Source organism: Microchirus variegatus (assembly GCF_963457635.1).
Source record: "Microchirus variegatus genome assembly, chromosome: 7".
NCBI classification, from domain to species: domain Eukaryota; kingdom Metazoa; phylum Chordata; class Actinopteri; order Pleuronectiformes; family Soleidae; genus Microchirus; species Microchirus variegatus.
In genome coordinates this window covers 6,012,168-6,025,637 of record NC_139808.1, presented here as the reverse complement: position 1 = coordinate 6,025,637, position 13,470 = coordinate 6,012,168, and the positions used below count along the sequence as shown (strand labels likewise).

Below are 13,470 nucleotides of genomic sequence, written 5' to 3'. Positions count from 1 at the left end.
GTTTAATTCGTCATTTATAACGCATGAATATTCAGGAGTATGTAGTTTATAAACACAGTTTTAAATGTTTTACTCAGCGACTGCTGGACATACAGAGAGAGGTGAGAGAGCAGTCCCTTGTAAATACTAATGAGTATTCATGCGTGATATAAAAGATGAATTCAATATTTATGAATGCTTAGCAAAATGCTAATACTGTGTTCTTATTCTAAAGTGTTACCATTTATTTGAGGAGCCTGGAAAACCTCACTCACCCGTTCATAAAATACATCACAAGAACGTGAGACGTTAAAAATACAAATACTCCAAATGTGCAAAAAACTTCTTCTCCAAGAATTTAGGCAAAGTGAGTGTAAAAGAGCTAAAGATCCGTTAGCCAACCAGCGCTGCGAAACGTAGAGTGTGAGTGCATAGCTGTGGACCAGTGCTAGATGAAACTGCAGTTCATTACACAGCTGAACAGAACTGCGATAGAGTTGGTTGCATGGTTTTTATGACCTTCTGCTTATTGCCTTGCAAATCAACTAAATTTATGCAGTTGGGTCCTTGGAAATTACTTTGATGTAGATGTAGATGTATCCTCCCCCCCCGCCCACCCCCTCTCCCTTTGCCCGACCCGATGTCAGCTTGTCTAGATTTTTAGAGTGGATGTGAAAAGGTGTTGAAAACTTCATTTCAGTTATTTTTGGCTGTTGCATAATAAATATCTTTTTTTTTTTTTTGTCCCTCCTCATGAAGTGGTTTGATGATGTTGTCATATTCAAGGATTTTCTTTTCGGCTCAACCAAATTATGAGTCATTATTGAAGAGGGCTGCAGCGCATAAACTATCTGTGCTGCATTGATAAAAAACCTCTGAGAAGTAGGAAAAAGTCGCATCGACACTACTTTGAAAAGCGTCATTTCTGAAAAGCTGAGGCCCACACAGCAGAATAGTTTTAGTGCTGTTGCCTTGATGCAAAAAGGTTCACGACCCCAAAAACATGCAGTAATTGGACGCTCTAAACTGCCTGTAGGTGTGAATGTGAGAGTGCCTTAGTAACTTAGGCCTTTGGAAAAGATGTAGTTACCTGCATTTACTTCCTGATTGGTTCTTATTGACCAAAACTGGACGACATGAAAAGCTTGATGTCAGTCTCATAGCATAAATCCTCACTCTGACCGTTGTTTCTCATTAGTGGTACTTTTTTTTTGCATGTCCAGTGTATTTGAATGGCTGTTATAACATGTAATAATAACCCGTTGTGGAGAGGAGAAGAAGACTTTGCCCTTTTCCTAGTTGTCCTCTGGGCTTCAGCGAGATTGCTTTGTCTCTGACTTGTGAAACCGATGTGGAGGAAGGATAGAGAACATCGCTGCACCCGGGGATTGGAGAGGAGAGAGTCGGCCTGGAGAGGAGGTTCTCAGGTGTAAATCTGAACCTCCATTCACACCTGCAGCATTCCATTAGAGTAGTTAGGAATCTATAGACCGTGGTAGTACAGTCACTCTTAATCAAACTGAGCAATGGCATAAACTATTCTTAATCTTCCTCCAAACCATTCTGTCTCTTTCTGCCCCCCCCCCCCCCCCCCTCTTTTAATAATGCTCTGGATCAAGATACCTGTCCAGCTCTTCCTGGGGCCCCCTTGTCCCAAAGTGTGAAAGAGTTTTGCTCCATGTCCAGATCTGCCACCTCCAGAGTACTGAGAAGGAAATGATGCTTCTGAGTAAAATTGGATTCCTGGCGTGTGATTAGTTGAGGGTGAATTCTTAATCACGACCTCGTGGAAAACACGTCCGCCTTCCGTCCGGTAACCTCCCTCCTCGTCCCGGCTCCCCCCCGTCAGATTCTTTGCCCTCGTGTCCTCTCCTGGCTCCCGCTGTTCTTAAAAAAAAGTAAAAGATAGCAGGTGTGTGTGTGACACCTTTGCTCTTCAGCCAATTACCTCACCGAGTGTATAATCCTACCCAACCTCACCTCTCCTCCCACGCGGTCCTTTTCCACTGTTTGCCGCTCGAGCTCCCTCACCACCACCACCCACGCAATTTTATTTATTTTTTCTTAATCTTTTTTTTCCTTCATCCCTCCAGCCCTGTTAGACTCCGTGGCTCACCAATTATGGCAACAGTAGGCAGCTAGCTAACGCTACTCCCACAGGCCACCCCCATGCAGGCAGGAGGCATGACTGACTGCATGACGCAGGGTGTTCTTCCAAAGCCAAAACCCTCTACCTGAGGAAGTCTGTGCAGCCTCGTCATGATTGTAGAGATTTGTTTTTGGTGTCAAAGTTTACAGTATGCTTTGGTACAAGCGTGTTTGTGTGTGTGTGAGCACCAAAGAGCAAAGGTTATTTTGACCGGTCCTCACGTTCTGCAATACCTTAAAATGGCTGTTTGAGGTTTTTTAAGGGTTATGGTTAGAATTAAGTTTAGGTTAAAGGGACACTGTGTAGTATTTATGGGTTTATATGACCCAAAATCCACTTTTTTATACATATTATGTGCTCCTGCATTGTCTAGTCGCTGTATAATAGTTTTTGTTTTCGTAGTGTTTTAAAAAGTCATGTAAAATAACATGGTCGCGGACCGCGGTTGCATAGCCACTGTTAGCAGCGAGACGCCATGTTTCTACCGGAGCCTGTAAGGACAAACGCGAGAGAACAAATAAAGCGTCTCTTTACTTGTAGCGGAAGTCCCGCCTCCACTCTCTCCGCTTCGTCTGCTACGGCCGCGGTAGCTCCGCCCTCTCCCTCGCCTCACGAACCTCATCTGCTTACACGGAGAAAGACGACGAGGACGACATTTGACCAGCTGAGGATACCGTAGCGCTCAGGGAAGGGAGGGGGTGAGCAGAGGAGCAGTTCTTTGTTGTAAATTTCAGCCTCTCCTCTAGATGGCACTATAAACTTCTTACTTCACCTTTAAGGGTTAAGATTATGCACTGAAGTGACGGCGTCCCGCTAGTTTGCAGTGTATCATTGTATATGCGTCATGCGACGAATTAAAAATTGAGATTGAAATATTCACAGATGATCCCAAAATGTCCAGGAAGAGAAAGATTGATGCAGACGGAAGGCAGTTTCAAGAAAGATGGGAAGGCGAATACATGTTTGTGTTTCAAGGAGAAAAAAACGGTATGTCTTTAATGTCACGAGGCGGCGTCGGTCGTCAAAGAGTGCGATCTACGTCGGCATTTTGACACCAAACTAGGAGCCGAGTGTGCCAAAGTTAGCCTTCAAGAAAAACAACAAATATTGTCAAAGAATTAAAAGGCCAACTGCGATCGCAGCAGAATGTGTTTCACAAAAGCCATAACCAAAAACGATGCGGTGGTGAAATCTAGCTTTATGTATTGACGCCCCTTAAACAATGCAATTCTGTATTGTGTGTGTCACAAAGCCCTGCGATGGACTGGCGAACTGTCCAGGGTGTATCCTGCCTATCGCCCAATGTCAGCTGAGATAGGCACAGGAACCCCCCGCGACCCTCTGGTGGAGGATAAAGCTGTAGATAATGGATGGATGGATGGTGTGTCACAAAGCAAGGAGCATGTTATTCTACAGTATACCATATAAACACACACTGTTTTATCTTGTAATTAGTCATTCTTCAATATATTTGAGGCAAAACAAGACCATAAGATGTAATCAGCCTGGCTTTAAGATGAGAAAACCATTCTCTTTTCTGATACGGAAAAAGCAGATAACCAACTAAGTAAATCAGTAGATGGAAAAAAAAAAACAATTTAAATCATTTTAGTGCAGCCCTTCTTGCAAGCCGCAAACATCTCCAGTAAAAGTACAGGGCAGCCTGTAGTTGAGAGGCAAAAGGAAAATTAATTGCTCAGCTTAAAGCTTAAATGCAGTAATGAAAGCCACTCAGGTGAGAAGATTCTCATTCCATTTATCCCAGCACTTTTTTTTTTTTAGGTGGCAGCTGGACACAGTAGTAGAAAATGAATTAAATTGAACTGTATATGAGGCCAAAAAAAACAAAAAAAAACGAATCCCATCTGTGCCCATCAGGAGTAAACATTATCATGATGTAGATGTCGAAAATGGACGTTAATTATTTCTGTTGCTAATTACACTTAAGTGTGTAGCAGCAGTTGAGTGTGCGTAGGTAGGTCATCCAGTCATTTTTATCTGGGACAAATAAAATGATGAGACGCTCTGTGTACGGCCCTACAGCTTCTACAGGTTTGTTTGTTTTTTCAAATGTTCTCATTTTTATAGAGCTTTTCATTTATTCATATCGGGATGTAAAGAGAATAACAACAAAACTCCCTCTGAAATAGATCACCTACCTTGTCTAATGCATCACAACGACTGCATACATGCCTGCCAGGTTTGCGTCGACTAGAAGAATATTCTAATCTTTCCAATATTTGTATTACTAGATTATTCAATAGACTCTTGATAATGTGAGAACAGAAGCCCAAGAAGAGATTGAATTTTGTCATGAAAACCAGAAAAAAAAGCCATTTTAGCACCGAGTCTGGCAGTTGTCACTTCGTATCAACATTCTCTGATGTTCCCTCCGGTTTGCCCCATAGTTGCAGAGAATAATAAATACATTGAGGAATGGCTTAGCTTTATCTGTCACTTCATTCTTCATTCGTAGAACAAACGGCGGTGGCTTTGCAGGAAGCTGCCATTAAATAAAAACGAATCCTCATGTGTGCAGTTCGAATTCAGGCAGCGGCAGCAGCAGGAGGAAATTGACCAAACCTACTTATTCATCATTAGCCGGTGGCGTGTTATGTTACCGAGCTCGATCGACGCGCTAAGAGCTGTTGTGTTGCTCTCCTGTTGGCCTGTGTACACAGACATCCTCCCGGGTCCCTCTGCTCTCAGCCAATCAGCCGCCGCCGCCGCCGCCGCCTCACGAGCCAATCAGGAGTGAGGATCTCTGTCGGAAAGGGAATGTGTCAAAGTCATACCCTGTGAAGGCAAGGCTGCATTAAAATGCACGCTGAGCCGAAGCGCCAGCCTGAATACTGATGAGGGCGCTGGGCTCTGTCCTGCAGCACAATGACGAAAAAAAACAAAAAAACAGTATTTGTATGTGCGGCAGGCGTCCGCGCTGAGTCGCTCACCTAAAATAAAATTAACTACAGAAACACTTTGCAGCTAAAAGGAGGAGCAGGGCAAATATAAGAACAATAAATAAAAAAAGAGGTAGAGGAGAGAGAGAGAGTGTGAGACGGAGAGAAAAAACACACAGTGAGATCCTGTTATACAAGGCTGTTGTGTCTGTGATATGGTGCCGGAGCCATGATGAGGAGGACGACAGTGAGAGAAGATCTATTTCTGACAGTTTGCGTAGGCTGGCGTGGGCATGTAACCTTACACCGTTGCTATTTTTCTTCTTCTATATATCACGTGTGAGAGAATGTGTTAAGAAAAGGTAAATTTTTTCCCGGGGTTATTTTTCCCACAAAAATGTTGTTTGCAACCTGTTGTGGAAATTCTCCGCTGCTGGTGAAGAATGAAATGGAGAAATTTCTGCCGGCCGACGATGTTTTATTTTCTTTGAAAAGAAAAGGTCAATCTGCACACGAGTGATCCTAGCTGGAGAAAGACCCAGAGCATAGCGAGCCCTCCACATTTATACCTGAGCAACTCCCCTTTCGCATTTCCTCCAACAGACAAAGGAGTCTGCCTTTCCAGGCTGTGTTTTCACACCTCTTTGTCTAACTGTAGGTATCTGGGTGCCGACTCCCTGCAGATGTTGTAGGACGGTGCAAGTTCAGTCTAGACATCCTAATTACACAATGCACAATACACAAAAGGACCTGGTATTCTGTTTTAGGGAAAGGCTCGAGCTCTGAGACAAAGAAATTGAATTTGCCATTACAAACCTTACACTGAACTTTATTGATACTCAGAAATACAATATTACACTCATCAAATTAGTACTGAAAATAAAGGATTTAGACAAAAATGTACTTCTATTATACAAAGAGGTGGGAAAATATTATTTTTAATCAATCACTGTCAGATTCAAATGTGATATTTGTTTTAGTAAGGTTGCATCTGCAGTTGAACCCTGTAATCTGAGTGATGTCACACTGCCTTGTTGCTGCGTTCCAGGTAAACACTTTATTTTACATGCTAATACACTGTCATCCCCATTTTGACGGGCATTTGGATTGAAGTGACCTTAATCCTTCACCTGACGCCACCCCATTTTCTCCGGCTATGTCAGCAACCAGAGGAGAGTGACAGAGACACAGAGAGAGAGAGAGAGAGAGAGAGAGAGAGGTATGGCATTGATTGCCAGACATGAATTAATGTGTCTGTGTTGTGACGTTCACATTAGACATCAAAATCGCTGACTGACCTGCTCGGATTTGGCGACGCACCAAGGAAAGAAATGGAGCAGAAACGTGGCCAGAAAATCCAACTTTGTCTTTTTAACGGTCTATTTCCATCCCACCGATCATCTAAAGTCCTTATTCGTCTAACAAATGGAGCATTTTTACTCCGGCTGCAAGTGAAATCTCTCTGCGAGCATGTCTAACTGCCAAAAAAATATATTATCTGCAGTGTGTTTGTTTCTTACATTAAGTGGTTTGCACTTGTTTTTTTTCCCAAGTCGTCCATTAGCCTCTATTGACTCGGCTTCTCAAGAATGAACTTTGTCTTTTTACTCTTGTAGCCGGTCTTCAGAGAGAGAGAGAGAGTGAGCAATAACTGTGACTGTCGCCACCTCAACACTGTACCAAATGGATCAATAAAACAAAGTCAAATATTTCTCACCAAGTGATCATCTGTGGTTCTTTGTTCAAATATATTCTGTCAAACGCTGTCATCTGTCTGAACGAGACGGGCTCCACTCATTTGTAGTAAAACAAATTCACACACACACGCCGAGTGTCACATTGCCCACTGTGGCAGCTCATCCTCACAGAGACGAGAGCCAACGATTTAATACAGACGCAAGACCCGAGTTAATACCAACATTACAAACCTATTGCCATATTTCAAACTTTTTTAGTTTTTTTTTCAATTATTATTACTCATTTATGAGATATGATCTCTGCAAGCAGTATTTTTCAAGGTTCTGACATGATTCTGTCACAAAATAGTAAAATATATATATATATATATATATATATATATATATATATATTACAAATGGATCACAAAAGGAAATCAAATGATAAATTGGTCCATTAATTAATCATTATCACCAGTTTTGGCAGCTTTTGAATAATCATAGTCTGTAAAAATGTCAAAACATAGTGATAAATTGTCATGAAAAGTCATTTTCAGAGCCTTCCTTCTCTTTAAGTCTTCATATTAACCCTTAAAGCACAGAGCATTTAGGCTGCTTTTTTACCATGACTATGTTAAAACATACAGTATATAGAGAGGCTATAAGAATGTGCAATATAGAGTGTCTTATATCCTTTTTTTTTTTTTTTTCAACACAACCGACAGGCAATCTGATGAAAAATATTTTTTTTTAATTTTATTTTTATCAACTCATAAATTAACAAGAAGAGAAGACAAAAAGATTTGATGCTTAAATTAGTATAAGTAGACACACATTCCTATTCTGTAGATGGACTGACGATATCAGTGCTGGGGTCAATGTACATAGACGACCATTGTGACACACAAGTGGAAACTACACTAAACGTATCCATTATAGCAGCGGCCCCCAACCTTTTTTGCACCACGGACCAGTTTCATATAAAACGTTATTTACATGGACCTGGTATAAAAACAACTAAAAACAAAGTCCCGCCGAATAAGTTGGCGCCATTAGCTTGTTTCATGAGGCTGCATAGCCTCGTTTGCTAGCCTTGGCTTTCTGCGTGAGAATCACTTGTAGCGATAAACCCGTATTTTAAGTAAGAATCCTGATATTGTGTATTTAATGCAGCTTTTTCTTAGAAGTCGAAGTCTCTTCTTCTTCTTCTTCTGTCTCCTCCTCGGGCCTTTTTCCCTTTCCAACAAAGCTCTCCAAAGACGTTCGTTTTTTTACAAATTTTTGCTAGCTTGTAAGCTAATTTTTGGGGGCGCATTTCATTGCGATTTGGTTCAAAGCGTATAAAGTACAAGGTTCGCTATATTCACACTAAACTGCCTCTTATGGGAAATGTCAACCGAATTTGAATAAAAGTTAAAGGTCACATAGAGTGGTCCTGTTTCACATAAATGTTAGTTATGGAGGTCTACTTACATACATTAACTTGTTTTTATGGTCAAAAACCTCCTAGTTGCTGTAAACTAGCCGATAGAAATCCTCTTTTCTGACAGTGTTATTCTGCTGCGAGATTTCAGAGTGAACTTTCACCCCCAGAAGACAGAGTCTTGTGATTGGCCAGTACTATCCAGCACATCCGTTCTCAGAAGCGCAGCGCCTCCCTCTGGAACGGCGGATGCACTGCTCCTCATTATCTAAACATTGTTTTAACAGTGTTTAAAAATAGCTTCGTCACGACTCCCCGCCGCAGTCCCTTTTATGACTTTAAACCGGAGTCAGACCCAGAGTCAGAAGACACTGTTGCTCGTGAAACACCTCCACAACGGACGTTATTCTTCTTCTGCGATTCAATGTACGTAACCGGATGTGCCCGGACTAGTGCCCGGAGCAGGACGATCGGTTGTTCAGGAGAACCGCTGCTTACGTAACTATTACGGGATTTTCAGTGAGCCCCGAGATTACAAAAAAACACAACGTTCTCAGCAATGGCTGAACTGTTTGTTTCGAACCGTCAGGCTTCATAAACAAGGTAATGACGCAGATACACACCAAAAAAAACAGCGATAATAGGAACTTCCGGTCTAGTTCCGCTTTAAAATATTATAGAGTAAGATTCTTTGTCGAGTAAACGATGTAGAAGAGCGTCACGCGCTAAGTGAGCAGTAAATCTCCGGATTTTGACCAGATAGCGAGAGGCTTTGAGAGGGAGAGCTGTCGCTGGACGGTTTCTGCCAGATTGAGGGAGGATAAGCTGCTTTGGGGATTCAGTTGGAGCAAAACTGTTTGGGCACTGTCATTTTAGCCCAGAGAGGGGGGTATCCATCACTCCTTTGATGATGGAGTTTAAATTAGGCAAAGAGGAGAAATGAGCTGTGGAGTGATTAGTGATAGGATATTAGTCTTTGGGGCATTAGCCCCTCAAATATATATGAAGTGAGTGTGTGCATGTGTGCGTGACTGACTGCTACACACCGCTGCATAATGAAGTGTTAATTCAGGTCGAGGATGTGTTTGTCAGCCGTTTCCTTCATGCTTCACCGTCACTGTCTGCTCCGTCCTAACCTGACACTGATGCAAACACACTTTGTTGCCACAGCTTTTCTTTCCTTCACCAGCTCAGCCTCCTCCTTATGTGCTGTGTTTATGGTATTGTTGAGGATTAGTTCTCCCTCACAAACCGCACTGCTGCTGGAACTCTTGAATCGCTCACTGGCAGAGCAGAGCCTTTTTTTTTCACCAAATAGATTCTACATTTAAAATGTGTCTTTTTCTCGTTGTATTAAGTTTGTTCATAAGTTATGGTTTGTTCATTCCAAAAATCTAAGCTCAGGGCATCTTTTACAGCAGATTACATACACATTATTTCTTCATACATACATACTGACATCCGCATTTCAAACACATTTCAGCCTAACCCACAAATTAATTGATCCACTAAGTCTATCAAACCTGGTGCCATTCATTAATTTTTTTTGCAGACCACTGGTCAAAAATGCGAGCACAGGTTGGTGTAGTGGTTAGCACTCTTGCCTTTGCAGCAAGAAGACCCGGGTTCCTGCGTTCGAGTTGGAACAAGGGCCTTTCTGCAAGGAGTTTGCATGTTCTCCCCGTGTGTGTGGGTTTTCTCCGGGTTCTCCGGCTTCCTCCCGCAGTCCAAAAACATGCGATATGGGGATTAGGTGTATTGGTCACTCTAAATTGACCATAGGTGTGTGAGTGAATGGTCGTTTGTCTTTATATGTAGCCCTGCAAAGGACTGGCGAACTGTCCAGGGTGTACCCCGCCTATCGCCGCCCAATGTCAGCTGAGATTGGCACAGCACCCCCTGGTGCTGTGGAGGATAAAGTGGTAGATAATGGATAGATGGGTGGACGGTCAAAATGCAAGAAATTAAAAAGCAACAAATCCCCACATATTAAATCATTCTCACTTAAGTGTTAGTCTTAAAGGGACAATATGTAGTATTTATGGGTTTATATTACCCAAAATCCACTTTTTTATACATATTATGTGCTCCTGCATTGTCTAGTCGCTGTATAATATTCTTTGTTTCATTTTCGTAGTGTTTCAAAAAGTCATTTAAAATAACATGGTCACGGGCCGCGGTCGCGTTGCCACTGTTAGCAGCGAGACGCCATGTTTCTGCCGGAGCATGTAAGGACAAACGCGAGAGAACAAATCAAGCGTCTCTTTACTTGTAGCGTAAGTCCCGCCTCCTCTCTCTCCGCTTCGTCTGCTACGGTCGCGGTAGCTCTGCCCTCTCCCTCACCTCACGAACCTCATCTGCTGACACGGAGAAAGACGACGAGGACGACATTTGACCAGCTGCGGATACCGTAGCGCTCAGGGAAGGGAGGGGGTGAGCAGAGCAGCAGGTCTTTGTTGTAAATTTCAGCCTCTCCTCTAGATGTCACTATAAACTACTTACTTCCCCTTTAAGTAAAACAAAGGGCTAAATAATCAACGGGCTCTGAAAACTCTCTGAAGGATGATCTCACTGCACGTTGTAACCACCAGGTCAAAGTGAGCTGACCCTTAAGTGCAGGAGAAGCTTTCACATTTCGCTGCAGGGACTTGAGTGCGTCTCTCGCTCTCTCTGCGGGTTCCCATTTCAGATCTGACTGCGTCCTCTTTGTCCGCCTGAGCCCTATCTCTCTGAGCCCTATCTCGCACACGGTCCTCATCTGTCTGTGACTCTCTCCATCTTCTCATCTCCACCTCCATTCACTTGCATTAACATCTCATGTGCCTGCATCTTCTCTTCCCTTTTGTCCTCTTTTCATGCTCCGGCACAGCTCCTTTTTTTTCTTCACTTCAGTGAAGCCCTATTGCTCCGTCTCTGAAGACAGTGTGTCGTCGGTTGTTATCAGTGCCCCTAACGTCATGGCACATGGTAGGCAGCATCCCGGGGCTATAAATAACTTAGTCTCGCCGAGCTCAGTCCAAGACAGGACGGAGAGCCAGAGTGAGAGCAATCTGCTGTCTCCCTCGAGAGATGCTCAAAGAAGAAGAGGGTGCAAATAAGCTGGCGAGCAATGAGACCTTCATTGTTTTCTGTGGAAAAAAGTGTGTGTGCCTTTTTGGGTTTTTTTTATTCTGTCAAATATGTGGTCAGGATTCAGATAAAGCACAAAGGCTGGTTAAGGTGCTAAATCAGGGGTGTCAAACTCATTTTAACTCAGGCCAGTTTGAGCTCAAATGGGCCAGACCAGTAAAATAATAGCATAATATCCTATAAACAACTCAAAAAATATATATAAGTGCAATTTCAACATTATTATACCTAAGTTTACCATTTACATGTGTGCATTGCAACCTATACAGATCACAGTGGATCTAGAAAGGCACAAACATTTAGTCACAGGTATCTGGAAGTGAAAAATATAGTATTTCACGTTGTGATTCGATTCTCTCATTCATAACAAATTCCTGATGGCCCTATAGCAGGCTGTATACGTTTGACACCCCTGCTCTAAAGAGTGAGGTTTAAAGTAACAACATCCACATGAGACTGTGTTGATCTGAGTAAACACGCTGTAATTAACTTCATCAAAACAAATCAGACTGGTTTTTTTTTCACTATCATGCCGTGTAGCTTAGTTCTCTTTGTTATTTTCTAGATCTTAGTAAGTTACATGGTCACCTGTGAAGGCTTGATTGGTGTCTTATCAGCTGCATCAGGGCCTGTCCACATACACGCTTAGAAATAAGGGTTCCAAAAGTGTTCTTCTACAAGGTGCTGAGGTTCTACCTGAAAAACCCTTTTCCGAAGAATGGTTTTTTCAAGGGTTCTTGGTAACACAAAGAGTTCCAAGTGTCCATTTCCTTCTTGGAAAGTCATTTGGGTTATGCTAGAAAGCCGCCATGTTTGTCACTAGTTGCTTTTTTGAAAAAAGTAAAAGTTGCCCGGGGTTGGAATATGAGTCACTAAGTAGTTTGGTCTGTTTGCTTTATGATAAATTATATTTTCCTTCTGTTATTTCTCTTCCTTGCCCCTGGCTTGGTTCACGCTGTTTCTGTGATTGTATACATTGTAATGCGTACAACGTCCTTTTCTGTGTTTCTGGTGTAACAGTCTCACAGCGTTTCCTGAAACAATAGCGGCTTTATGGAAAAACCTTTTTTTAAATGACACAGAAAAAGATTGTTTATGTTTTGTTACGTTTTACTTATGGATATGGCCCCAGTCTTTTTGAGTCAAATTTCTAGCTTTCTCTCTCTTTTTTTTTTAACAGTTAAGTGATTGATTTACAGTTGTACACTGGTCATTTCACCCTGGGTTCATCTCAAATGTACCATAAAAAAATGGAAATTGCTCATTGTAGCTTTTGTTTAGTTTTGGTCCATTAGATGCTGGATGTGGTCACGAAGCATCATCTCTTTGTAAGTTAATGTGAAATACATGTAATTAACACAATGATGCACTCTTATTTTAACTTATTATTATAATAATTAATGGATTATCCAGTGCTGTTGGTGGTCTGTTTTCAAATCTCAAACAGAAATCAATGAGCTTTTCAGTACACTCTTAGAAATAGAAGTGCTAAGTAGAACCATATAAGGTTCTTCAGCTCGTACTCATAGGAGAAACCTTTTTGGTATAAAGGTTTCACCTGGAACCCTTAGTGTTACCAAGAACCCTTTTAAAACCCTTTAGGTAAGGGGTTTTAAAGGGTTCCCTGGATCAAAATGGTCCTTACTGGAACCATTAGTGTTACCAAGAACCCTTGAAAAAACAAATGGTTCCAGGTAGAACTTCAGCCCTTGTAGAAGAACACTTTTGGAACCCTTATTTCTTATAAGAGTGTCGTCCTCCACACTGTCCAGTCAATAAACCTCCATAGAGTTGGATTTTGTTGTGGATTTGGAATTAGGATACTATAAGTTGTCAACATCACACATTGCTTCAAATCCCGGTTCCACCAAGAACTTGTGTTCTTGTGTGTGTGGATTTTCCATGTTGTCCACAGATTGGGATTAGGTTCATTAAATCCCATGTGACATTGGATGGATGGAGTTTGAGGTTGAAAAGCCAAGATGTGTTTCTGATGGGATTCTTTTTGACAGACTGTGCTTTAATCCAATAGACATATGGAATATATAATAACACTGCACATATGATAAATGCACAGTCCATTAAGTACGTGTCTGTTTTCTGTTCCTGACTGTGGGCACTGAAGTAAACAGGCATCTTCTCCCTCTTCTGACAGATGTCCTCTTGTTTGAGCCTTATGTGTCTCTCTTTGACAGTGAATTATTAACTAAATAA

The 13,470-nt window shown here is 41.9% G+C and overlaps 1 protein-coding gene across 4 annotated transcripts in view; it reads left to right on the top strand.

Moving 5' to 3' along the window:
- Positions 1-13,470, top strand: part of slc12a5a (solute carrier family 12 member 5a) — a gene marked incomplete at both ends in the record, with an annotated part of 196,152 nt that overhangs the window by 96,729 nt on the left and 85,953 nt on the right. The gene's annotated exons all lie outside the window — the stretch shown is intronic.